The sequence below is a fragment of the Eptatretus burgeri genome, chromosome 8, assembly GCF_056783735.1.
Source record: "Eptatretus burgeri isolate ZD-2024b chromosome 8, Ebu_testis_v1, whole genome shotgun sequence".
Taxonomy (NCBI): domain Eukaryota; kingdom Metazoa; phylum Chordata; class Myxini; order Myxiniformes; family Myxinidae; genus Eptatretus; species Eptatretus burgeri.
The window spans coordinates 9037274-9064868 of NC_140968.1; the positions used below are offsets into that span (position 1 = coordinate 9037274).

A 27595-nucleotide genomic window follows, 5' to 3' on the forward strand; every position below is an offset into this window, starting at 1 on the left:
AACTCGGGCGGTGGCCAGATGAGATCATTAAGAGAAGTTTATCATTTCGTAATGGCACAAAAGGGGTATCTTAAAAAATATAAAGATTCAAATGTTTTGTTTTTCAATATTTTAGATGGGGATTATTGTGCAAAGAAAATTAAACTATTGAAGGAATTTGAGAATGAACAAATGTTTATAGGTTCAATGAGTGAGCTAAACAATATGCATTGGTTATTTGATAAAGAGTGCCCCGAGGCTTAGACGTTTTCAGATATTTCTTTAGAATCACCTTTAACAAATCTTTATCTTGTTGTATGGGTTATTTGAATAGAGAGTGCCCCGGGCTTAGGGCGTTTCAGATATTTCTTTAGAATCACCTTTAACAAATCTTTATCTTGTTGTATGGGGTATTTGAATGGAGAGCCCCTAGATTAAAAGGGGAAATAAAAAAATGACTGTTTTTACAGCCATTTCTCCCTGCTGTGCAGGGGTTTGGCTTTTTCTTGAGGCACAGTTTTATGGCCGGATGCCCTTCCTGACACCAACCCTGGTCGCCTACGACACACAGGGATATGGTACACCTATTCTAACCGGGGCAGACACCGGGACCAGTACACTGGCACTCATTTCGCCGACCTCGAAGGATGGCAGGCTGAGTCAACCCCCTGGTGTTAATTCAGCAGCCAACGGGATTTGAACTCAGGACCCTGGGATCCCAAGCCGCCACCCTAACCACTAAGCCAACACCAGGCTCCAGGTAAAAAGGGGAGACAAATAAATATACCTTGGGCTAAAAAGGGGATTTATTTTTTTAGGGGAAAAAAAAGAAAAATTTCATGGCTGAAAATCCCCCATTCATTTTCATGGGGAAAAGTGAGCCAGAACCAGTATTCTTTCCCTACTTATACATATATATGAGCCTGGTGTTGGCGCAGTGGTTAGGGCAGCGGCTTGGGATCCAAGAGGTCCTGAGTTCAATCCCCGTTGGGCCACTGAATTAATACACCAGGGGGTTGACTCAGCCTGTCATCCTTCCGAGGTCGGCGAAATGAGTACCAGTATACTGGGCCGGTGTATACCCCGGTTAAAAAAGGTGTACCATATCCCTGTGTCGTAAGAGGCGACCAGGGTTGCGTCAGGAAGGGCATCCGGAGTAAAACATGTGCCAAATCACTATGCGGATCATTCGGATGATCCGCTGTGGGGACCCCCTTACGGGAGCAGCCGAAAGAAGAAGAAGAAGATATATATATATATATATATATATATATATATATATATATATATATATATATATATATATGTACAAGAGACCAAGTGGATGGAGAGTAAGGCTAGGAGCATTGGAGGTGGTTTCCAACTGCTCTGCCATGGTGTGGATGGGAGGAGAAATGGTGTCGGGGTAATCCTGAAGGAAGATGATGTCAAGAGGGTATTGGAGGTGAGGAGAGTGTCTGACCGAGTGATGAGTGTGAAGGTGGAAATTGAAGGGGTGATGATGAATGTCATCAGTGCATATGCCCCGCATAAGGGGTGTGAGATGAGTATCAAGAAGATTTCTGGAGTGAGTTAGATGAAGTGGTGGAGAGTGTATCCAAGGATGAAAGAGTTGTCATTGGAGCACATTTCAATGGGCATGTTGGGGAAGGGAATAAAGAGGATGAGGAGGTGATACGTAGGTACGGTCTCAATGAGAGAAATGTGGAAGGGCAAATGGTGATCGAGTTTGCAAAACGAATGGAAATGGCAGTGGAAAATACGTATTTCAAGAAGGAGGAACACAGGCTGACGTGCACACAGGTGGATTACATCTTAAGCAGGAGATGCAACCTGAAAGAGAGTAGAGACTGTAAGGTGGTGGCAGGGGAGAGTGTAGCTCGACAGCATCGATTGGTGGTCTGTCGGATGATTTTGGAGGTGAGGTTGAGGAAGAGAGTGAGGGCTGAACCAAGAACCAGATGGTGGAAGCTGAAGGAGGAAGACTGTTGCGTGGAATTTAGGGAGGAGGCGAGACAGGTGTTGGATGGTGGTAAAGATGGGTGGGATGATTGGGCAATGACAGCAGAAGTGGTGAGGGAGATAGCTCGGAAGGTACTTGGTGTGACATCTGGACAGAGGAAGGAAGATAAGCAGACTTGGTGGTGGAAGGAGGAAGTACAGGAAAGTATAAGGAAGAAGGGGTTGGCGAAAAAGAAGTGGGACAGTCAGAGAGATGAAGAAAGTAGGCAGGAGTACAAGGAGTGGCGGCAAAAGGCAAAGAGAGAGGTGGAAAAGCCGAAGGAAAAGGCATATGGTGAGCTGTATGAGAAGTTGGATACAAAAGAAGGGGAAAAGGATTTATCCCGATTGGCAAGACAGAGGGACCGAGCTGGGAAGGATCTGCTGCAGGTTTGAGTGATAAAGGATGCAAATGGTAATGTGCTGACGAGTGAGGAGAGTGTGTTGAGAAGGTGGATGGAGTACTTTGAGGAGCTGATGAATTAAGAAAATGAGAGAGAGAAGGTTGGAAGAAGTGGAGAGAGTGAATCTGGAAGTGGGGTGGATCAGTGAGGATTAAGTGAGGACTGCTATGAAGAGGATGAAAAGTGGAAAGGCGGTTGGCCCAGATGGTATACCAGTGAAGGCATGGAAGTGCTTAGGAGAGATGGCAGTGGGGTTGTTAACCAGATTGTTTAAAAAATCTTGGAAAGTGAGAGGATGCTGGAGGAGTGGAGATTAAGTGTACTGGTTCCGATTTTCAAGAACAAGGGTGATGTGCAGAGCTGTGGAAATTACTGAGGGATAAAGTTGTTAAGCCACACCATGAAGTTGTGGGAAAGAGTAGTGGAAGCTCGGTTGAGAGGAGAGGTGACGATCTGTGAGCAGCAATATGGGTTTATGCCAGGAAAGAGCACCACTGATGCGATGTTTGCTTTGAGAATGTTGATAGAGAAGTATAGGGAAGGCCACAAGGAGTTGCATTGTGTGTTTCTGGATTTATAGAAAGCTTAGGATAGGGTGCCAAGAGAGAAGTTGTGGGATTGTATGAGGAAGTCGGGAGTGGTGGAGAAGTATGTGAGGATCGTGCAGGATATGTATGAGGACAGTGTGACAGCGGTGAGGTGTGCGGTAGGAATGACGGACCGGTTTCAGGTAAAAGTGGGATTGCACCAAGGATCAACTCTGAGCCCTTTCCTGTTTGCAATGGTGATGGACAGGTTGACGGACGAGATCAGACTGGAGTCTCCATGGACTATGATGTTGTTCGCGGATGACATCATGATCTGTCGGGAGAGTCGGGAGCAGGCTGAGGCGAGCCTCAAGAGGTGGAGGTATGCACAGGAGAGAAGGGGAATGATTGTCAGTGGGAGTAAGACGTAGTACATGCACGTCAATGAGAGGGAGGGTGGTGGTATGGTGTGGATGGATTTAAATACTTGGGATCAACTGTCCAAAGTAACTGAGAGTGTGGTGGAGAAGTGAAAAAGAGAGTGCAGGCAGTCTGGAGTGGGTGGAGAAGAGTTGCAGGAGTGATTTGTAACAGAAGGGTCGCTGCAAGAGTGAAGGGGAAAGTATATAAGACGGTAGTGAGACCAGCTATGTTGTATGGTTTGGAAGCGGTGGCGCTAACAAAAAGACAGGAAGCGGAGCTGGAGGTGGCAGAGTTCAAGATGCTGCGATTCTCGTTGTGAGTGACGAGGATGGACAGAATAAGGAATGAGTATATTAGAGGGACAGCGTAGGTTGGACGGTTTGGAGACAAAGTGAGAGAGGCGAGATTGAGATGGTTTGGACATGTGCACAGGAGGGAAGCGGAGTATATCGGGAGAGGGATGCTGAGGATGGAGCCGCCAGGTAGGAGGAGAAGAGGAAGGCCAAAGAAGAGGTTCATGGATGTGGTGAGGGCGGACATGCGGGTGATTGGAGTGTCAATGGAAGAGGTGGAGGATAGAGCAAAATGGAGACGGTTGATCCGCTGTGGCGACCCCGAATGGGAGCATCCGAAAGAAGAAGAAGAAGAAGTAGTGTATATATGTATGAATGTTTATATATTTTTATATATATATATATATATATATATATATATATATATATATATATATATATATATATATATATATATATATATATACATTTTCTCTTTGTAAACACCTCGTTTTATCTCCTGTAATGGTGGCAACATTATTGAGCCTCGTTCCAACAGCAGAAGTGACATCTATTGATGGGATTTACATGTGGCAGTGTTTTCAACTTCATGTCCTTCATCATTTTCAGGTGATGTTTATCCTGCAAATGTGGTTAATTTGTCTCACAAACTTTAAGATATGTTTCTGGAACGGAAGTTTCAGATGTTCATTTGACAAACAGCAGTCCTGTCTGTTCTGCAACAGATCAGCAGAAACAAACAAAATTAACATTCACTTTTTTGAATTCATGGTTCATAAAATTTTCGAAATTGTTCAATATTTTGAGTTTTGAGTTTCTCTAAAATACCTTATTGTTGTTTGTTTTGTAGAACAATCAAGGAGTCCAGTTGGGCAGATACGGTCCAGGAGCAGCTTCACGATGAAGATGATATCTATTTTGAAGAACCAATCCCAAGAACAAGACTCAAAATACAAGTGTGCAGCTGGTGAAAACAACACAAAGATAAATATTGAATCAAACAAACCCAAAGAGGTTATCGAAAGGCAAATGTGTTATAAATGCAAGATATGCAGTGTACATTCAACAAACATCAACATACACATGAGGACCCACAGAGGAGAACGCCCACACAAGTGCTCTGTCTGTGATAAGGATTTCTCTGAAAAAGGCAGTGTGAAAAGACATATGAGGATCCACACAGGAGAGCGTCCTTACAAATGCTCTGTCTGTGATAAAGGTTTCTCTGAAAAAGGCGATTTGAAAATACATATGAGGACCCACACAGGAGAGCGTCCTTACAAATGCTCTGTCTGTGATAAAGGTTTCTCTCATAACGGCAGTTTGAAAATACATATGAGGAGCCACACCGGAGAGCGTCCTCACAAATGCTCTGTCTGTGATAAAGGTTTCTCTGACAAAGGCCATTTGAAAATACACATGAGGATCCACACAGGAGAGCGTCCTCACAAATGCTCTGTCTGTGATAAAGGTTTCTCTGACAAAGGCCATTTGAATCAGCATATGACGATCCACACAAGAGAGCGTCCTCACAAATGCTCTGTCTGTGATAAAGGTTTCTCTGACAAAGGCCATTTGAAAATACATATGAGGACCCACACAGGAGAGCGTCCTCACAAATGCTCTGTCTGTGATAAAGGTTTCTCTGAAAAAGGCGATTTGAAAAAACATACGAGGACCCACACAGGAGAGCGTCCTTACAAATGCTCTGTCTGTGATAAAGGTTTCTCTCATAACGGCAGTTTGAAAATACATATGAGGATCCATACAGGAGAGCGTCCTCACAAATGCTCTGTCTGTGATAAAGGTTTCTCTGTCAAAGGCCATTTGAAAATACATATGAGGATCCACACAGGAGAGCGACCTCACAAATGCTCTGTCTGTGATAAAGGCTTCTCTCATAACGGCAGTTTGAAAATACATATGAGGATCCATACAGAAGAATGTACAAAAAATCCACACAAAAAGAATAGACAAAAATACACGAACGAGAAAACGAAGCATCCTTTCAATACATCGGAATAAAAGAAGCCCCAGGTGCAACACAAAAAATTGCGTAAAATAATCGGCAGAGTACGTACACAGAAGAAGACTAATTTTGAAGTCTTCCCTCTCCAATGAACAAAACCAAAGCTACAAACCAACTTGCAGTGCTGGTATTCCAATATCGCTGTGCAATTATAAACTGGCCACAATTGGAGATCAACAATTTCGACACCAAAACAAGGAAACATCTAACTATTCACAAGATGTTCAACAAAAACCAATACATACCGTGGTTGTATTTACCGAGACGGGAACGAGGAGGTTGTGGAATGGAGTGTAAGCAAGTGCACAGAACATCGTGTCTCAGACCAGCGGAGTTTGTGAAAAGCTCAACAGACTATCGTATGAGATTTGTGCATGACCAAGAAAACAACAAACCAGAAAAGGGGTCCTTATTCCATTTTGCAACAAACTTCAAAAAACAGGTGTAAATGATGGATATTACACAGGAAAACGAAACAGAAACAAACACAGCCCCAATGATTGCAAATAAAAATAAAAAAAAGAAATATCAGCAGATATACTTTGACAAATGGGAGTGATAAAGGAGCAGGAAGATTTAAAACAGAGCTTGACATGACAGGGATTGACAAGGAAGGCTCACTGGAATGGCTAAGAAGAGGTGTAATGAGTTGGGATGGAGAACGAGTCATCATTAATGCTCAAGATCAAGAACACCACACTGATGCCTTTAAGAAAATGTCAGGAAGTATGGACATCACAAACCAAGCACTGCGTCCAGACATCGTGCTCAAACACAAAAAGGAAAAGTCAGCATTTTTCTTTGAGGTTTCAGTTCCCAATGACTTTGGACGACATGCCACAGAAATCAGGAAAATGGCAAAATACCAGGTTCTGAAAAATGAAGTCAAGAGGACCTCAAAAATGAAGTAAGCTGAAATTATACCAGTGATAGTCGGAATGAAAATTATACCAGTGAGAGTCGGAGTGAGGGGAATGACAAGGAAAACCCTGACTGATACTTGAATATCACTCTTGGCATATCATTCCACACAAGCTTCAAGTGGAGGCTGTCAGAGGTGGAGTGAAGATTTTGAAAAGAGTCCTTGGAACGAGGGTATGAGAAGGACATTTCACAGTTTGTTTTATGAATCATGATCCTTCACCAAAAAGGAGGTGGAGATTTTGAGTTCTGCGAGAACTTCCCCTCACCTTTTGAAATCCAAAGTGGATAACAACCAATGAGAGCCCCAAAAAACTCAAACAAACAAAGTAAATAAAAATGGCCCATAGGGCTAGGATTTGACGAAATTCATCGAGTCAAAGATACTTCCCTCCTCCGTCCGTGTTTCAAATTTGAAAGGAATCCGTTAAGATTTGGCGGAGACATGAATTTTTGAAAATCGGCCCATGCTAAAAGATACAGATTTTCGTGATTTTCATCAGGAATTTTTCCTGACGTTGACCTTTGACCTTGACATGCCAAAAGTTGTAGGGTTCTATTCTGGTGGCCAATAAGTCCATTGGTGAAGTTCCATGACATTCCGACTCGAAATGCGACCTGTGGAGCGAGACGTACACACACACACACACACACACACACACACACACACACACACACACACACACACACACACACACACACACACACACACACACACACACACACACACACACACACACACACACACACACACACACACACACACACACACACACACACACACAAACAAACAAACTGAACAGCCCAACATACTTGACAAAATCATCGATTTCATCAAGTAATGAAAGAAGAAAAGTCCAGCAGTTTGAAAATTTACTCAGAAGTGTCAATCAAAAACTAAGGAAATAGAAGCAGACTGTTGCAATCCCTCCACCCCAGAAAATGATGAACAACTTTTGGAAAGGGATTGATGAAAACTGAAAAGAACACAACAAGAAGGTGGAACAGGTCCAAAACTTGGAAAAGAGAAGCAACATTGAGAGGATATTCCTCAAGTGATAATTGCCAAACAGAAAATTATGAAACACTCATCAAGATGCCAAAATTCAAAAGCCCTAGTCTGGATAGCATCCCACATTTCTGGTGCTCTTCGCAATCACTTCATTCGAGCATTGGATGAGCTATCCCAAGGAGAAAAGGCAACAGATGAGTGGTCGTCCAATCCTGATCTTCCCTTCCGAGTTTTCAACTTGGAAAACACCATTTAAAGTCCTCTCATCCTGACCCACTGTCTTTTGATCTTCACTCATTCACGATGTCTTTTGCACCTGAGAAGGAGGAGAGCATTCTTTCAATCCTCAGCTTTTTTGTGTGCATGGAGAAAGAACTCGGACACCAAAAATATCGCAAAACAACATAACAAAGGGAACAGCAGTGGCAAGGGGAAACATCATCAGCAAGGGTGGAGGGGAAAAATAGACAGAGACTGACGTGGGGTGTGTAGGTAACGATGAGGAGTCATACCGAAGTCACATTTGCTCTAAGGCGAGGATATGGCGGCCGTGCGCCCTCTGAATTGACAGAAACATGCGGCAGCCGCAGAGTTTCTGTGGTGGCCCCAGGGAGGCCCTACGCCGTTTGGCTATGTTTTACAGGCCGTAGGGGTCGCCGTGGAATTGTAGCGCGGAGTTATAACTTTTTTTCATTTCTACGTTGGCCATAGCAATTCGACAAGCCGAAAAAAAAAAAAACTGGTAAAAAAAGAAAAAAAAAGAACCCACTCGTTACCGTCCGTCTGGCTGCACGTTCGCCGAAAAAAACAAAAAAAACAGGGAGTCTGGAACACTGACGCTAACCATTACACTGACGTGTTTCCACTTATGAGTACCTTACAAGTGACGTGTGTCGACGTGTATCAACGATCGCGCAACGTGCCGACAACACGTTACTCATAGGTTAGAAATAAGTTTCGGGTACGATAAATATGACCTCGACGTGTTTCGACTTATGAGTAACTTACAAGTGACGTGTGTCAACGATCGCATAACGTGCCTACAACTTATGGCCAGCATTATGCGGAACGTGCGAGTCATACGTTGGCACACGTCGGGAAATTTCAAGCATGGAAAATTTGTCTCACAGCTCAGCGAACTACTATGTTTGCCAGCGTACTACGGCGTATGCCAGCGTTCTACGACGTATGCCAACGTACTACGACATGTGCCAGCGGTCTACGACGTATGCCAACGAACTACGACGTACGCCAGCATGCTCTTAACGTATACAAACTTACCCATAACGTATTCGATGTGTGCCGGCGTTTTAGCCCAATTTTGCACACGTCAGGCATGCGTTGGCTAAATCGTCAAGGTGTGACAGGGCCTTAAGAAACTATGGTGAATGAAAATATTTTAAAATCCTTTTCCAGGCCTCTTTTTTTGGTTTTGGCTCAACTAATCTAAGTGCAGCCAAGTGAGATTTAGCTTTGAAGTTCAGCAGTTTAAAAAAAAAATGTAGAAGGTAAAATCGGAAAAACTTGTCTTGCTTCAACAGTTTATTGAGCATTGCAGGTGGAGAATGATGAAAACCCCCAAAGATAAAAGGAAAACTGTCAAAATGCAATCATTGATAATTTAGATTACAAACTTCAGGGAAATACTTTCACGTGTTCAATGTTAGATGCTATTCCCATTAACTATAATTGAAGAGTAAATGTATTACTGATGCAATCTACATCATTGAACAATTTCTATTAACTATCTCCAGTTATCAATTCCTTTGTTCACCAAAAAAGACATGATGGTTTATGGACAAATGTCCATTCCAATCAGATTTATGACTGCAATTATTCTGTAGTTGAACAATAAAAATATTGCAGTAAATCAACCAAGAACGGGAATAATAAAATTCTTCTCCAATAAATGATGTACAACACACGTGAGTCATGATACTGTTTGTTTTTATTGAATATAACTGAATGCATCAGGTGGTATATCCAGACTCGGAACAAGCAATGTTATAATGCTGAGAAATTTGTACAGTATTTTTGTATCAATATGAACATGACAGTAATAACAGGCAAAAAATCAATGATATTGAAGAAACATATCACACCATAAGCGTGGTCAATTCAAACATGCAATCCAACAAAAGAAACATTTCACACTTGAAGTGGGATTGTGGAAGAAAAATAATTAATTCAGTCTTGTGAAATGTATAATATGCTGCACTAACAATTTTCTGTCACGTAAGGTCATGAACTGATGATTCTCATTTCCTCTTTTGTGCTTTTAAATGCTTGAAAAGGTCTCATCTATTGCAAAACATTGTAATTCACGAAAGTTGTTTTGTCATCTTGTGTGGTGTTGTTCACCAAGAACAATCATGGAAGTGTGTTTTAAAACCCACTCGCCCAGTAACCGGGCAGGTTGGAATGTTTGGCTGATAAGCTCGCAGTTGCAAAGCTCAGGGTCGTTGGGGTTGCTTACCAATATACACTATTGTCAAGCATTGTACCATGGGCCCCATGTCTCACAATGTTTCCTTGTCAGTTACCCATCCCTCTTCCTTTGGAATAGTGTGATCACAAAATACTGCAGACAGCTGTGCATTATCAGAACACCCCACCTTTTCCCTTGAGGCTGTAATGTTCTCAGCTTAGGAAACATTTAACACGCCATTGAGATGTCTGTAAGCTTTTATAACAAGTTCTGTTCTTTGTGTAACGCATGCCCCCTTCTTCACTCTTTTTATGCAAATAATTTTGCTCAAAAGATCATAGGCTTGGAAAACAGAATGGAGTGAAGGAAGTTCACAGCATCTCATCTTGGTGTTGATCTGTGTATTTGTTTCCGTGTTCACGTAAATAAATGATTCAACTCTCACGAGAACTGGAGTGATGTTCAATTCCACTGAATGTTCTGGTGATTGCCCCAAATAAATTGACACAGTGAGCAGCGCTCGCAACATCCCAGGGGCGAGGGGTGTGGCGGCGTGGGGAGGGGCAGCGGAGGTCAAAGTAATGTCGGCTGAGGTGATGCGGACGCAGCTGGCCACCTGAAGGAGCAGGAAAGGGGACCGCTACAGATTCCCTTTCCTGACACTTTCGCTGTGTCCTGTATTCAATAAAGTTGTGTGCCTTGGCTCTCACCCAAGTGGGTGATGCCACTCAGAGGAAATTGAGTTGAGTCATTTATTGGAAGCTTCACGCTGCATCATCTGGATTAAAACCAGGTTGTGGTAATCTGTTCCGGGAAAGCTGAATTGTGGGAAATCCGTGCCAGGTTTGAATGTTTTTATCCGGGCATTCGAACATTTGAGGGGCTTGTCCAGCCGCTCCGCTGAATTTTTAATCGTAGTACGAGCAACTGAAAGGTTCCGACTGATTCTTAGTGGGTGCATAAGCGAGGTGCTGCATAAGGTTGATGCTCAATGCCCTGTGCCTTTGCGTCAGAAGGTGTTGATCAGTGCTGTAAGAACATCTGGTGGGTTATGTGAGGATCAGGGACCCTTGGCTTCAGGTATCCCAGAACACGAGGAGTGTAGAAGGACTTGAAGTCCCATGGGTTAACATCATTTAGGTTTCAGGTTCCCTCTTTGCTACTCGACGAATGTATTTATTGCAACTTTAACTTTTAAGGATCATTTTTGGCTCATTTTTTAGGGTGTTGGCTTCATGGTTGGGGTGGTGAGCTCTTTTTTTGTGTTCATTGTCGAGGCTCGAATGAGAGCTATCACACAGAATGCACAACAAGGGGGGGGGGCAGGAGACAAGATGGGTGTAGAGGGCAGGACAAAACAATAGGGAACAAAGACATTAGATCTGTGGAAAGGAGAGGGATGGGATAGTACAGATGGGGTAAACAAGATGGACACCACAGGGACTTTCAGGACCTTACACAACACGGAACTTTCAGGAAGTAAAGCAGGGAATTTGAAGGAGGTGGGTTTGGGTTTTCAAACGGGTGCAGAAACGATTGTATTTTTGGATGGGGTGGGAGATCAGAGGTGGTGTTGAACAGCTGTTTTGAAGACCTGGAGGGAAGAGTGGGATTGAAGAGAGTGTGGGAGTTTATTCCACAGGTGGGGAAAAAAAGAGAAATGAAAGAGTAAAGTTGAGCAGTGATTCGTGATTTTGGCAGTTGTAACAGAAGGGGATTGTTGGCGGGTCTTGAGCACAAGGCAGAAATATGGTGGGACATATCGCAGACAGAGCAGTGGGAGTGGGGGGGGGTGAGGGGGGAGTGGTGGACCAGACAGGAGATGGTAGAAGACAGAAAGACCACCGATCTGCTTGTGGTGAGAAAGTGAGTGGCTCTCGGTGGGAAATACCAATGATCCTAAATGCCTTGGTTTCCACAGCGTGAAGTTGAGAAAGGTGAGAGGTGGGAGCACCATCCCAAAGGAGACAGCAGTACTCCATCATGCTGCAGCTGAAAGCTTTGCATGTGATCAGGAGCTCAAGTGGGCCAAGGAAGGACTTTGCACAACGAAAGATGCCCAGTCGGTGACTGGCTTTGGAGGCCAGTTTGGAAATGTGGCTTTTCCAGGAAAGAACATTACAGATAGTGAGACCCATAAGCTTGACTTAAAGGACTTCTTCCAGAGGATTGTTGACAAAGTCGATGGGGGTGGGGGGTTCCAGACGGTCCTTTCTTAGAGACATTGAGTGTGAGATTTGTTTGGATTGAAAGACATATTCCATGTGTTGGACCAGCTTGTGATTTCATCCAGATCTGCAGAGAGTGAAGAAGTTGGACCAAAGACACTGAAACTGAGGTGAAGAAGCTTGGGAGATAGTGGGCAATGATCACGTCAGTCCACCGGACAATATTTTGTTTTCATGATATTTTATCTTCTCTCAAATGTCACATCATTTCTTTTTTTCTTCAAATCCTTCCTCATGAGTCAAACCTTTCTTGGAACCATTTTGATTGTTCTTGCTCTGCTTTGTTTGGCTGACAGGAATGCTTGGAGGTATGCACACCTGCCACGATGCTGTCTTGCCTGAGTTTGAATCCTGACCCAGCTATAAACTGTCATATGGTTGCACAGGCAGGGTCATTCACCAATGTGTGTGCCGTCCATCGGATGGACATTAAATGGGATACCATCTGCCGGAATTAGTTTGTGGATGTTAAACATCCCACGGTGTCCTTCACAAAGAGTCAGCGAGCTATCGCTGGCATCCTGAACAAATGACAAATTCCTGCCCCAACCCAGTAGAGGGAATTGTATCAGTGGTACATCCACACCCTCAGGCAACGATGTTGTCCTGCTGCCTTATGCTGCACACGAATGAAGAAGAAGACTTCTTTGATTCTGAAATATAAACCTCTTCAATATCGATCCAAAGATGTAATTTTATCTTCTTTATTGCTGTCCAACACTGTTTCAGATACATTTGTGTGTTTTTCCACCATTATTCCTCTTTTATCCTTTTCCTTAACAGAATTCCCCATTCATAATTTGATATGTGTCCAACAGGGCTGTACAGAGGGAGTGAATTGACCTCTGAACTGTCCAGTCTGCTTTGATGATCATCCTGACCATACAGTGTCGAATGAAGAGCTCGTCTTGCTTGTGAAGGTTCGTGTCTAACTGTTTGTGGCATTTTTGGTCGGAAAATGCCGCAGGGTTCCCACTGACCTGGAAAGTCAGGGAATTGATGTTGATCAGGGAAAGTCAGGGATTTTTTTGTTGGTCAGGGAAATGTGTGATTAGTGCCTAACAATCTTAATTCGTACCCTTTACACCCAGTCAATTATTTTGTTCATGATTATAAAAGTTTTCTTTATTGCTCTTTTCATGAAAGTCAGAGCTGTACAGTTGCCAGTATCGACTTTATCTTTGTATTTCAGCCATGAGGGGTGTGCCCCATTCAATGACAGAAACAAATATTTTTCCATGTCTTTGTGTGATTTGAGTGGCTAAAGCTGTTTATCGATTGCAGTTGTACTCTTTCGTTAAGCTCAGGTGTTCATTGTGTAATCTAAATGACTTGTAACATGTACAAAGTACAGTTCAATAATCATAGTCTAGAACTTCAGAACAGTTTATGTGCATTGTCAGCTACTTGTTCAGGTATGATGCTGGCGTCACAACAAAAGTACACTGTTAGAAATATTTTCTGAATGAAGATATGGTAGATATGGTATATTTCTTAAATATATGGTGTGCTCACGATATTTTGATTCGGCCTTCATGGGTCATGCTTCTGCTGACTGTGTACTTGGCAGTTTTAACGAAGCACTAAAGGAGGTGCCATTAGGCAAGTTAATGCAAGTATCTATGGATGGACCAGCCGTAAATTGGAAGTTTATTTATCTCCTCATCGCAGATCTTGAATAAGATCAAATGAAACTAATTGAAATGGGATCATGTGGCTTGCATGTCATTCATGGTGCTTTTCAGATGGGCCATAAAGCAAATGGATGGAATGTAAATGGTTATCTTAGGGCTATGTATTGCCTGTTTAAAGATAGTCCGGCTCGGCGTGCAGTATATGCAGAGGTTACTGGCAGCAAAACTTTTCCAAAGAAATTCTGCACTGTGAGATGGATTGAAAATGTTGCAGTTCTTGAGCGAGCACTTGAACGTCAACTTAATGTCAAGAAGTTTGCAGACAGTGCCATGAAATCTAAGACATCATGTGCTACAATCACTCGTGCCACTGTAAAAACACTTTCTCGAGACAAGCTGGCTGCAGCAAAAATATCGTTCTTTGCATCAGTGGTTGCCCAGTGTGAGTCCTTTCTGAAGAAATACCAGACACAGGCACCACTTGCACCATATCTTTATGACGAAATTGGACAGTTGCGTGCAATCATGAAACGGGTTGTCAAGAAGTCTATTCTGGAGAAGGCAGAAAGTGTATCACAGTTGGTAAAGATAGATATTACCAAAAAAGACACCAGATGTAACTATAAGGAAGTGGATGTTGGAGTGGCTGCAAACAAATCTCTCACAGAAGTGAAGTTGTCTGATGCAGAAAGAATGGGTTTCAGGATTGAATGTCTTGAATTTTTGTCATCAATGGTTACAAAAATTATCGAGAGAAGTCCTCTAAAACATGCCGTTACCCGTGCAATATCATGCTTGGTACCAAGCACAGTGTGCAGCGTTCGAGTCTTAGCTGAGAAAAGAATGAAGAACTTGGCACAAATTATGTATGATAAGGACAACATCACTGCAGCTATTGCTGACAAATGTAAAAGTCAGTTTTCTGACCTCTGTCAAAAGGCTTCTGGTAACCTGCACACAAAGTTTTCATCATTCTCTTCTCGCTGTGACAGACTAGATGCTTTCTACCATGATATAATTGGCCAGGATATCGAATTTGTTGAGTTATTTTCTGTTGTGTGCCTGGTTCTAACACTGTCACATGGCAATGCAAGTGTTGAAAGTGGCCTTTCGGTGAATTCTGGTATGCTTGTGGAGAACTTGCATGTGATTCACTCGTTGCACAACGTACTGTATATGATGCTGTGTGGGCAGAAGGTGGAATCACCTCTGTGAACATTGATAAGCCACTATTGATGCATGTCAGGGGTTCTCATGCCAGGTATCAAGCAGCACTGGAATGTAAACGTAAAGCCACAAGTGAGCTCGATCAAAAGACTGCAGCTAAAAAGAAAGCATGTGAGCAGATAAAAGTGCTTCAGACTAAAAAGGCAAAATTTATGGAAGAAGCAGCAACTGAATCTAAGAAGGTTGATATGGAAATAGCAGAACTACAGAAACTAAAGAAGTTACAAACTGACATTTCACTTAATGTAAGCAACTGTCCATACTGGATATGTTAACTATTGTAATAACGTTGCTCAAACAATTCACATTTGTTTCCTTAATTGCTAGTTTTTGCCGACCATATAATTCTAAGCTGCACACGCTGCTTGATGTTATTGACATTTTCGCAATTCTAATATATAACATCTCGACTGTTGCTGCAACTTCCCATGTAACATTTGAGTTATTAAACTTCTGCGGCGGTGAGCGTACCTGCATCCGCAGGGAATGGTACAGGATTACCCACCTCACCGTAGACGTTCAACAAACGGTCCTTTTTAGGACCAGATTCTTGTAGAAAAATGTACAATTTAGTAGTCTATTCGTCATTTCTGCAATATCATCGGGTGTTCTAGGTTGTCTGCAATGTCACATTAACAATATCAATGGTTTGTTGTTATTTTGCAAGATTTAGATGTTCTAAATGTTGCTAATTTTTTTCTGGTATAATTCTGATCGAGTCATGGTACCTGGCACGTTTGGCATTAGTATGATTTGTGTTTTGTAAGTTTTATATAAATAAAAAAAATGAAAATGCCTGTACTGGTTGGGAAAGTGTACTTTCTGGACCATTTTCAAAAAGACTGAAGTTAACACCCAAATGAATAAATAGAATCAGTTTAATTTCCCAACAAAAATGGTATTCAGAAGTTGTCTGCAGCAAACCTACATATTTTAAGATTCAAATAAATTTTGAAGTGGACATAATTTTCTGCTAGTATTGGCATTTTAAAAAGAAGAAAATAATTGAAAATGATTGCATGTTCACCATGTATAAATCAAAATGGTGATGGAAAGGAGTCGGTGTCGGGGAGGAGGAGCCGACTAAAATAACTTTATAAATTTTTACGTTTGAAAAAGTCAGGAATCTTGACCAACACAGTCAGGGAAAGTTAGGGAATGTCAGGGAATTTCATTTTTCAGATTGAGTGGGAACCATGAAAGGGTTGATCTCCGAAAGGCCATCTTCCTCTCTCTCTCTTCGAATTGCGGACAGCAATGTCCTTCCTGGTGATTCCATCCGTTTCATGAAATAACATTGGTGCTTCGTCAGTGGGACGTTTGGTCACAAGTGAGCAGTCCCTCAGATGGACCTTGTGCTGGGTGTCCCCTCTGATAGCATTCCTTTGGAGAAACAAAACATCTTTCGATGTCTTTCATGAAGAGTTGGCAAGTTATTTCCAGCACTGAACAAATTACAACAACCTGCCTTGACCAACTCCAATCATATCAGGCTTTTCCAACCGCTTCCTGAAAGACTTGGCCCAATCTTGCATGTTCTTAGCCCTTGACCTCTTACTCGGAGACATGGTAGACGAGCAACTGGTTTGCCAAGACGAAGAAGAAGAAGAATTTATGAAATTGACGTCTAATTTCCACAATTCACACACATCTGAACACTGGTATTCTGTCCATTGATATTTTTCTTTTACAACATCTGTTGTGTTGATTTTACCTCTTCCTTCGAGGATCTCTCAATCAGAGTGAAGATGAAGAGAGTGATGATAGTGATGGGTCTGAGTCGAATGAGGACGAGCTCACTGTGAAGCATAAAGTGTTGAGAAAGATATTGGATTACCTTCACACAAGGCCTGGTGTTGGCTTGATGGGTAAGGTGGCTGGCTTGAGATCTTCAGGTCATGAGATTGAGCCCTTACTGCACCGATGAATTAGCACCAAGTCGGTTGACTCAGCCTTTCATCCTTCTGATGTTGGGAAAATGAGTTCCAGCTTGCTCGGAATGGGGGCACTGCATCCGTGGCACATTTCCCTCTCCCCTCTCCCCCAGAAAATGATGCAGCCCCAGGCTGTACACAAACAAGCTAGAAAGGAACTCAGTGGAGTGCGTACCTCCTCCATGTTATACCTGATCCATAAGAATATTTTGGGCCCAATACATTTTTAGTGGTGTCTTGCGTTGCGGACGCTGCTCATGGAGAGCTCAGCGTTTTACTTCTTCTTCTTCTTCTTCTTCTTCTTCTTCTTCTTCTTCTTCTTCTGAAGACAAAGCCTTAATCTCTCTGACTCGGCTCTTGTATATACAAGATCCGGATCTCCTTAAATACTGAGCACATGTACACATCCTCACATAGACGGTGCCTTTTGAGAGCGTCTATCATGAACTTTTAAATATATTCGGACATTTGCTTTAAAGTTTCGAAAAGTTCACGTTACTATTTAAAGATTATTACATTTATCGTATTGTAATGTCGTAAATACATTATTTATTTCGTAAATACACGATATATCGTAAATCTGTCTATACATTCTGACGCGTTTCGCTGTTGGCTGAATCAAGGCACGTGACGAAATATCGGAAGTTGTTGTTGTTTTATTTTTTTTAGCAGACAAAACCTTGAGGACGCTGCTCGTGGACACATTTGTCCTTGTTTTATATATCATGCCATGCAGTCCAATGTCGTTTTTGTCCAAATCTCTCAATGGTGAAGAATCGCTTCATATCCAAGTAAATCAGACACAAGTGGAGGCCATTCAGCCCATCATGCATGCTCGAACACCACACTCATTTATCAATACAAGATCCAAGGAAGAAAATGCAAAAAAAAAACTTTTGAATTAATGAATTTTTTTTGTGTTTTTTTGAAGTTTTTGTATTTTTTTTCTTTTTCTTCTTTTTTCTTCCCCTCAGGGGAGGGGGCATGGTCTTGGTTAAAAACACACATCAACAACCACACATCCCCCCCTTGACAACACCCCCACCAACAGCACTCCGTACACATGCACACAATCACCCATCAATGCTCAAACTACCGAAAAGTCTGATCAACATCCCTGTGTACACCTCAATCACCATAACTTCCAGGTTCCTATCTAATTCTAATTTAAACTTATCGACTGTTTCTGCTGCCACTACCTTTCCAGGGAGGCCATTCCGTGCATTAACTACTCTCTGAGTAAAACTTCCCTTCCTTACTACCGTCGTGACTCTCCCCTTCCTTACTCTCAAGCAATGGCCACTGGTCCTATCCCTGTGCACTGTTGAAGAATTCATCTTCACTGATTTTATCTCAACCTTTCATTATCTTACACATCTCTATTATATCTCGTCGTAACCGCCTTCTTTCCAGTGTATAAAGCCCTGTCTCCTTCAGCCGCTCCTCATCGCTGACTCGATGTCGGCCTGGAATCATTCGAGTGGCCCTGCACTGAACCCTCTCCATGGTATCTCCGTCCTTCCTGAATTGTGGTGACCAAAACTGCACACAATATTCAAGATGTGGCCCTCACTAATTTCCTGTAAAATGTGAACACCACCTCTTTTGATCCATAAATGATCCCCTGAATACAACCGAAAACCCTTTTTGCTTTACCAATAGCTGCCTGGCACTGTGCTACCTGCTTACCTCCCGTATCTATTATGATCCCCAGATCCTTCTGCTGTGTGACACGCTCCAAAATTACCCCTTACATCCTGTGATCTCTATTTTCATTGTTCTTTCTCATCCCCAACACCTTACACTTGTTTCGGTTAAATTCCATCTGCCAATCTTTGTCCCAATCTTTTCAAGTATCAATACTTTCCTGAATCTGATCACCACCCCCTCTTCTATACACCTCACTTCCAAGCTTTGTGTCATCTGCACATTTGGAAAGATTACTCTTTCCCCCATTATCCAAATCGTTGATGTAAATAATGAATATTAATGGTTCGAGTATTGATCCCTGAGGTACCTCACGACTTACATCCTCCCAGGAAGACATCCTCCCACTCACAGCTCCTCTTTGCTTCCTTCCACTCATCAAAACAAGTTCGTATTGTGAACATACCACGTGGGAGTTCATTCGTACAACTCTCAGGTGAGCGATAGCACGAAAGACAGATAGTGTTGGGATTTGTTAAGATTTTCATCGCATGAGAAAAAGAAACCAGAACACCTTACAAGAGTGAGGCTGGTTTCATATCATCATTTGCGACTTCATTTTGCCTTTGGCATTATCCAGCGCATTTAATTTTTTTTGTTTTTTAACAACAATTTTATGAAAACGGGCCCAAAGGGCCATTTCTGGGCCCAAAGGACCAGAATCGCACTTTGGGCTCAGTCAATGCCTGGGGTATCAGGTCAGGTCAGGTATGGGAGCATGTGCCAGAACAGCACGTCACTGCATCCACTTTCTGCCGATACTCCAGGGGCCTCCGTCTGGCCATCCCCGAGGCAGATGCCATGCCCATCCCCATCTCCTTGAAATGCTGGTCAACCTGCTGCAACCACGAGGCACGTGGTTAGCCCATTGGCCTCCTCCACTCACGAGACTCCCTCGCTGAGAGAATCTGCTGAGCAGGATCAGCGTCAGGAAAGTGAGCCACATGTCCATACAGCCGCAAATGACGATCACGGACCATGCAGGTAACAAATCTCATCCGAGTCTCTCTCAGCAACTGCTCGTTGGACACAAAATCTGACCAGCGATAGCCAAGGATTCTCCAAAGAGACCTGGTACCAAAGCAATTAAGTCTCCGTCTCAGATCCTTGGTCAGAGTCCAAGTCTCACATCCATGGAGCAAGACTGGAAGTACCAAGGACCTGAAGACTCGGACTTTCGTCCTCCTGCACAGATACCGGCAGCGCCACACTCCATGATCCAGTGAATCCATGACTCCCCAGGCCTGACCCAGACGTCTATTGACCTCTGACTCGCAGCTAGCAGAGACATGAATATCACTGCCAAGGTTAGTGAATCACTCCATGACCTCAACATCCTCACCACAAACAGACACAGACAGGACAGCAGCATCCAAGATGTCATTGAAAGCCTGGATCTTAGTTTTGACCCAGGAAACCCGTAATCCCAGCGGCTCCGACTCCTCATTCAGCACCTCGAGGGCCCCCAAAAGGATATCTAAAGTCTCCGCAAAGATGACTACATCATCTGCGAAATCAACGTCCGAGATCTTGACATTCCCAAACGATGCACCGCAGCTTGATCTTTCTGACATCCTCCCTGAAATCCAGTCCATACAAGTGCTGAAAAGTGTGGGGGCCAGTACACACCCCTGAGGAAATCCAGAATCAACTGGAAATAAGTCTGAGATGGTATCACCATACTTCACAGCACTCTCAGTACCAGAGTAGAGTTTAGACATCAGATCAATCAGTTTTGGTGGCACCCCACGAAGACCGAGAATCCTCCAGAGGGCATCCCGATTCACTGAATCGAACGTCTTACAGAGATCAACATAGGCTGCAAGCAGCCCCTGTGGAAACTCTCGTCTGTGTTCGGTGAGGACACGAAGAGCAAGGATACGGTCAATCGTTGACCTCTTTGGTGTAAAGCCTGACTGCTCTGGATGCTGGTGCTCAAGCAGATGGTGGCGAACCTGATCAAGAATTATCCGAGCAAAGACCTTGCCCGGCACTGAGAGCAGCGTCACCCCTCGGTAGTTGTTGCAGTCTTGGCGATCACCCTTCCCTTTCCAGAGAGGGACAACAAGGCCCCTCTTCCAATCAGTTGGGATGATGCCTGTGTTCCAGGCAGAGCACAAAACTGCATGCAACGACACGAGTGCAGCATTTCCACCAGCCTTGAGAAGTTCGGCATGGATGCCACAGATCCCTGGAGCTTTACCCTGTTTCAACCGGTTCACCACAGCCCGTGTTTCCACAAGCGAAGGTGGACCACAGTTGATTGGAGGGTCAGCAACAGGGATTGTAACACCATTGACGTCCAACTCGACAGCTGGTGGATCAGCCTGGTACAACCGCTCAAAGTATCCGGCCCAGCAGGCCTTCACTTCAGACTCCTCTGTCAAGAGCCTACCACTCTCTGCTCGAACTGCAGTGTTCCGAGGGATGGGCTTGGAATGAACGCAATGCGTGAATTCCCCTGAAAGTGGGACGCGAATCACCTGTCCACAGGTGATGCTCTAGCCCCTCACAGATTCCTCGCACATAGACCTCCTTGTCCACCCTTGGTGCACGTACAGTTTTACGCCTCAGCTCGATGAACAGCTCAGCTCTGCCATTCAGCCTGGCTCTGCGACTCTGGTCAATGCTATTCAGTGTCCCTTGAGAGACAAAATTCTTCTTTGCCCTGCGGTGAGTTCCAAGACATCCACCGGCAACATCAAGGACGGTGGTCTTGAAGGCACTCCACAACTCTTCGGGACCCCCCCAAAGCACCCAGACCCCCAAGTGTCCACTCAGCCTGTTCGCAAACTTCTCAGCTACTCTCTCATCCTTGAGCTTGCCAACATCCAGCCTCGGCTGGGATGGTACCATTCTCCAGGATTTAAGGTGCAGCTTTCGAGTTGCTACAACAAGCCGGTCGTCAGTCTTGAGGAACTGAGCACTCCGGGAGACCCTACAGTTCTGGATCATCCTCCAGCTACCGTCAATGAGGACATGGTCAATCTCCTTTGCCACACCACCAGAGTTGGAATACCAAGTCCAGCAATGAGCTTGTGGGTGCTGAAACCATGAACCAACCACCCTAAGTCCATGACTTCTTGCAAAGTCAAGGAACTGGGGGATGGTCTGCAGAATATACCTGTCAAGTTTGGTTCGGTTCAGTTTACTCATCACCGAGAAATAATATTTTAAAAATTCGGCCAAGAGGGCCGTTTGTCGACCCAAAGGGCCAGGATCTCACTTGGGGCTCAGTTATTGCCTCCAGAGTGACCTCAAGAATATACCTGTCAAATTTGGTCCGGTTTCTTTCACTAATAACTGAGAAATAGCAATTTTAAGAAAATGGACCGAAAGGGGCTGTTTCTCAGCCCAAAGGGCTGGAATCGCACTTTGGCCTCAGTTAATGCCTGGAGAATGGTCCCGAGAATATTCCTGTAAATTTTCATCATATTCTGTTTCCGAATGATGGAGAAATGGACGGTCAAATGAACTGTACATAAGAAAAGAGAGAACGTGAGCGATGCTTCGACCCCATGGGTCTTCCACCCCACGGGAAAAAGTGGTACCTCATCAAATGCCTTCTTAAAGTCTCGAGTTACGAAACCCATTCCTTTTCTCTCATCCACCCAATCAGAATCTGCTCCTTCGAGCTCCAAAAGATTTGCCAAACAGATACTACCTTTGGTAAACCCATGCTGACTTCCATGAATGAGTTTGTATTTGTCTCAATGTTTCCTCATCTGATCCTCAATGAATGTCTCCAACACCTTCCCCACAACTGAAGTCAAACTAACAGGTCAATAGTTTCCCAATTCTTCTCTGGATTGTTTCTGAAATAATGGTGTTTCATTTGCACCTCTCCAATCTTCCGGTACCTGTCCTGACTCCAGGGAACGATTGTAAATATCCATCAACATCCCGCTTACCTGCTCAGCTACCTCCCTCAATAGTCTCGGGTACATATTATCTTGACACGGAGCCTTATCTTCTCTGAGATTACCTCGCTATTCCTTTACTTCCTCCACTCCAACCTGGATCTTCTGTAAAAGCCCTTCCTCACCTCCTTGATCGATACTCTCAGCTATTGGCAATTCTCCTGACTGTTCTTGTGTAAAAGTTGAAGAAATATACCTGTTTAATAAGCCTGCCATCTTACCTTCATCACCAACCACTCTACTGGTGTTCTTCCTCAATGGGCCCACACTGATCCGAACCTGTTCTTTTCCCCTAATAAACTGAAAAAAGCCAAGCTGTTATGTTTAATATCCTTAGCCATGTCCTTCTCATACTCCCTTTTGGCTTGCTGAGTTTTTTTTCTTCACTTTCCTCTGTTCACTTAGATTGTGATATAAATCTAACTCCAGTCCTGTTATTTTAAACCAAATAAATGCCTTCTGCTTCTCCTTAATAACGTTCCTTATCTCACTACTCAACAACCCTGGTCTCTTTCTACTTCTCGTTTTACACCTCATTGGATACTCGGCACTCGATACATTGGATCCTTGAAGGTTTCCCATTTTTCTGATGCTGATTGTCCTGTTGTTAGAGTGTCCCACTCCACATCACCCAATTCTCCCCTCACCCTCAAAGTTTGCATTCCTGAAATGTAATAGCCTTACACTACAATCCTAAACTCTAACCCTTAACAGAATCTTTGCACACACAATGTTTTGGTCAGTTTCTCCTAAATGCTCCCCAACCACCACCTCCTCCACTATCTTGAGATCGTTCCTTAAAAGGAGGTCGAACACTGCACTCCCCCTCGTGGGCTTATCCACAAACTGGGTTAAAAAGCAATCTTAGAATAAAACGAGGAAATCCTCATCCATTCCTCCCTTTCCCTGTTCCTGGACCCAATCTATCCCTGGCAAGTTAAAATCCCCCAAAATCAAAACTCTTCCCTTACCACATGGCCTTTTGAATTCTTCATGCATTCCTCCTTCCTCCTCTTCGTTCCCATCCAGAGCCCTATAAAAGCATCCTCCCAGTATCTTACTGTTTTTACAATCTCCAATATCCACCCATACAGAATCCTCAATATTTATTTCCTCTTTCATGTCACCCCTTTCTCTTGATACAATGCTGTCCTTTATCCAGATTGTGACTACTCCCCCTATTCTCTCCTTCTTTCACACCGATACACCTGAAAGCCTTCAAATCCTGTCCTCCAGTTACTCTCCTCCTTAAACCACGTCTCACTCACTGCAACTATATCGTACTCCTCTCAATCTACTTTGGCTTCAAGCTCTTCCATCTTATTATTTAAGCTTCTGGCATTGTTATGGAATACATTGAACTTTTCCTTTCCTGAAATTATATTTTCCTGCCTGGCCTTATTCATCATAATTACATCATCTGTTCCTTCCTCAATACCTTTTCCACCCTCCTCTGACCTAAAAAAACATCCTGAATCCCTTCTTCAATTCCCACTGGAAACCTTGCTGCCCCCTTTATATTTAACATGCGGCCATCATTCTAGAAACTCTCTTTGTCCCCCAAAATGATTCCCACTGCTTCTGAAATGTAAAACCTTCCTCCACACACCATTCTTCCAGCCATTGGTTAATGTCTGTTGCTTTACTCATAATTTCTATGTTGTTTCCTAATCCTGGGAGAATCCAAGAAAACGTGACCTCACAACCCTTTGCTTTAAGCCGCTTTCCCAATATCCTGTATCTATTTTTCAAAACCTCTGAACTTTCCCTCCATCATTCACACCAAGGTCACCACAACCATCTTCTTCCTGCTATGACCTGATTCAATATTGTTTACCCTTCCTTCAATGTCCCTAACTCCCGCTCCTTCAAAAATGCACAGAATTCTATATCTACAATCCTTCCTGCAGAATGAAGAATCGACATATTTAATTGTCTCATCACCCACAAAAACTGTCTCCCACACCTCATGTCCAACTATTTTGATTTCTGCACTTCCACCACTACCTGCATCCGCTGCACCAACACCACTTTCTTCACCCGCTGCACCATCACCACTGCCTTCACCCAATGCACCCCCACCACTACCTGCACGCGCTACACCCACACCACTGCCTGCACCCGATGCACATTCTCCACTGCATATCCACTGTCTGCACCGGCTGCACCACTGCACCACTGCCTGCACCTCACTGCACTTCCACCACTGCCCGCACCCGCTGCAACACCCCCGCTGCCCCACCCTGCTACACCACCCCCGCTGCACCGCCCCCGCTGCCCCGCCCCCGTTCTGTGATTCCCTCATCGAGTCGTCTCTTGGCTTCAGATGTGATGAACTTTGCATCGGTGTTTGAATATCGCTGCAACTTGATGGCGATTCATTTGCATTCAGTAGTTATTACACTTACTGTTAAAGGAGGTTTTTCTCTACCAAATGGTATCTCGATTTTTGAGTGCTGCTTTAATCGGTGTGTCCCAAGAGGAGATCTGCACATGAATCCTGGATTTCCAGTAACTTAACAACACGACAGGTGAATCTCAATCTGGCGAGTTCAATTTTACAGTATCCCTGCACTCGAGACCCTAACGAGGTTGAAGCCATGGTTACTCTATGTTCGGCTGTGTAGACCTTCCAGTTATGGTCTTTTACCATTGTACTGCTGATAAAACTCTCAGAGCTGCCGGTGTCGATCAATGTTTCCACCGCATGTCCATCAATCTCAGTTTTACAATAGATTTTGAGAAATAACATGGTGAAGCGGCCACTACCTTCCCTTCCACCAGCTCCTGAAATTGATTTATTTACCTTTGCGACAGACCGGCATCCCTAAACATTATGTCCATTCTTTTCACAGTTGTTGCAGGTGGTATTCCTGGCAGGACATCTGTTTCGTGGATGCCTCCTCCACCCACAAAAGAAACACGAAGCAACCGTAGCAGCTGCAGAGGTGGTTGGTGAGGGTGAGGTCGAGGTATCTGGTTCCTCAGGTGAATTTTCCTCTTCCCTTGTTTCAAGAGGCTCTTGTGGAGTTTCTCATGTTCCCACGGTAGCAGCATTTATCGGGGAAACAGGTGGACCGGAGGACTCGGATTGTTTCTGGGCCACATCTCTAACCCGGACTTGGTCTGAAGCTGTTTCAAGGTGCAGTGTCACATTTTCCAGCAGGCATTGTCATATCCATGCAGACTGCAGTCCATGTATGAATGCCTCTCGGGAACCATCATCTCCATTCTGCTGGGCAGTCACTCCCTAGAAGTTACAATCTTTGCGTAATTGTCTCAGAGCTTGCATGTCTTGGTTTAGCATCTCACCAGCCTCCTGCTTGCGTGTGGTGAGATGTCTTACATGTATCTCGTTCCTCTGCTTCATGTAAAGCGCCCGGAGCACGTCAATGGCAGCGTCGCATGTTCTGCACCCGGCAAAATGTTCACAGACAGCAGGTGAGACATGATTTATCAGGGTGTTCAGCCTGTCCAATGAAGATCCTCGATGCTGTTAGATCAGTGGTTCTTTACCTTTTTCCACCACTCCCCCTCTGGCAGTTGGTCCTTGCCTCCACCCCCTCCCCCACACACATCTTCAACCAAATGATTAAAAATCCCTCCTGAATTAAATGGAAAAACTGAAAAAAATGCGTCTTTTTTTCGTCTTTGTTCAATAAAAAGCATTCTGAAAAAGTAACACTCGTATACACAGCATATTTAATGAGATACAGCACATTGCTTCTTCGCTACCATACATTGAATGTGTGGTGGAATGCCAGAGAGAGCACAACGCAAGTCCCCTTCAACATTCTGCCTGTTTCTGTACTTGGTGTTGACAGCAACGAACGTGGAAAATGCAGCTTCACAAAAATACGTTGAATCAAACATTGTCAGAATCCGAAGAGCTTGATGTGAGATGAAAGGGTGAACAGGAAGGGACGTGACCCAGAACGTCTCCAAATCCAGTGTTTTTGAAGTCTTCTTCAGCCAAGGAGTTGAACTTCAACTCAACAAACTCCTCTTGCACTTCGTCCGAAAAATCAGCTTCTTCACATTGAAATGGGTTCTTCATGAATTTCCAGGCTTCGCGCTTCTCATCTTTATCCAGAAAGTATCTGATGAATTCTGCTTTCAATTCAGTCAGATGAGTAATTATTTGTTTCTTTAACTCAGAATCAAGGTCACTGTGAATGAGAGCAGAATCCAAGTTCACAAAACTGGCTGTATTTCCATCCTGAATTCGACATTTCCAGAAGTCGAGTTTGTCCATGAAGGCTCAAATCACGTCATGGTGCATGATTATGTTGATGTTTTTTTTCATTGGAGTTTGAGGTTGATGGCATTCAGCGCTTCAAAGATGTTCACCAGGTAAGCTCGAGACAGCAAAAATCCTTCAGACTTGAACTTGTCATGGAGATCTGCTTTCTGTTGTGAATCGAGAAATGTTGCCACTTCTTGTGGTTGTTCCCAAAGCCATCTGAGCATGTTTCCCTTCAAAAACCATCGTACGTTTGTGTGGAAAATCAAGGATTGATGTTCAGAATCCATATCCACACACAGCTGTTTGAAGAGACGACTGTTTAAGGCTCCAGCGTTGATGAAGTTGACTACCTTGATAGCCTGGTTCATGACATCTCTCATTTCAGCAGGTGGAGTTATGGATGCGAAGGCTTCACAATGAAGGATGCAGTGCGTACCTATAGCAGATGGACTTTTTTCTTTCACTCTTGTGATGAAACCAGATTGCAAACCAAGCATGGCCGGAGCTCGGTCAGTGCACACCCCTTCCAGCGAGTCCCACAAAAGTTGATTTTCCTGGAAGAAGTTTGATACCACTTGAAAAATATCTGTTGCTGTTGTATAACTTTCCATGGGATGGCAGAAGAGTATTTCCTCTTTTACACTATTGCCTGAGACGAAACGAGCATGCATCAGAAGCTGAG

General features: G+C 43.8%; 1 pseudogene across 1 annotated transcript in view; it reads left to right on the forward strand.

The window, feature by feature from the left end:
* The window catches only part of LOC147021055 (uncharacterized), a 92909-nt pseudogene that overhangs the window by 41544 nt on the left and 23770 nt on the right, over window positions 1–27595 (forward strand). Inside the window, exon 3 of the transcript XR_015061315.1 lies at window positions 4478–5572. The product of XR_015061315.1 is annotated as an uncharacterized LOC147021055 (transcript). The remainder of the gene's footprint in view (window positions 1–4477; window positions 5573–27595) is intronic.